The sequence below is a fragment of the Nicotiana sylvestris genome, chromosome 10 (genome assembly GCF_000393655.2).
Source record: "Nicotiana sylvestris chromosome 10, ASM39365v2, whole genome shotgun sequence".
Lineage (NCBI taxonomy): Eukaryota > Viridiplantae > Streptophyta > Magnoliopsida > Solanales > Solanaceae > Nicotiana > Nicotiana sylvestris.
In genome coordinates, this window is record NC_091066.1 from 166,369,855 (window position 1) to 166,370,838 (window position 984).

The 984-nt window shown below is 32.7% G+C and overlaps 1 pseudogene; it reads right to left on the minus strand.

Annotated features, from left to right (window-relative positions):
• Window positions 1–428: 428 nt before the first annotated feature.
• Window positions 429–674, minus strand: LOC104221272 (large ribosomal subunit protein eL38 pseudogene; annotated as a pseudogene).
• Window positions 675–984: the final 310 nt, after the last annotated feature.

Here is a 984-nt window from a genome sequence, read left to right on the forward strand (position 1 = left end):
ACATAATAGACTCCTAACATAACTCAACAAACTCAATTATAACACACAAATTTTCGTATTTCTGGTTATAAAAAAGATTCTCAACTGGAAAAAACCCCAAAAACATAGCAATCTTCAGAGAAATTATATAATACATCTAAATATAAATTGTATTAATTAAAAAAATATATGAATACATAGAATACAGTGGGATACATTGAAATACAATGAAAAAAATAGTGAATACAATGAAATACACATAATACATCGAGATACATTGAATTACAATGAAAAAAAGGCAATGAATACAATGAAATACATGAAAATACAACGCGATATGTTGAAAATACATTGAAATATATTAACAGAAAATCAAGTTGCTCAACCCCAAACTCCATCGTCTTTGCTCAAGAACAAACCCTAATTTCCGCCTTGTAGCCAAATAGTCCTTCCATCTTCAAAGATCTTGCACGCTCAAACTTGGAGGAAGTGACTGCTTCAACTTGTCGGCCTTCTCAAAGTCGGACACACAGAGCGTGTAGAGGTACTTGGAGCGGCGAACCTTGAATTTGACCATATCCTTATTCTTCTTGATCTTGACAGATCGTGCATCCTTCCTTCTTGCTATGAGAAAGAAATCCTTGATTTCGTGGATTTGCTTCGGCATGATTGGGTCTTCGAGTTAGGGTTTGTTGTTGTTGTGCTGCTAGTCGCTGGATTTTGAAGGATTGATTAAAGTGAATCAAATAGAAGATGTCGTTAGAAGGATGAGGAGAGCGGAAATTTTAATGGGATGGGGGAAGAGAATGGGATGTATCAAAGTAAAGAGAGAAATAAAATAGTGTAACTAAATAACATATTTAGTGGCTTAGGGGTAGGAGGTAACCAAAATTAAATTTTTTGCTATAAACATTAAAAGGTATCTATAGAATATATTTTTTTTAAAATGGTATTTATTTAAAATAAATAAGGTATTAACCTTTGTTATAGGAGGTAAAAATTCCT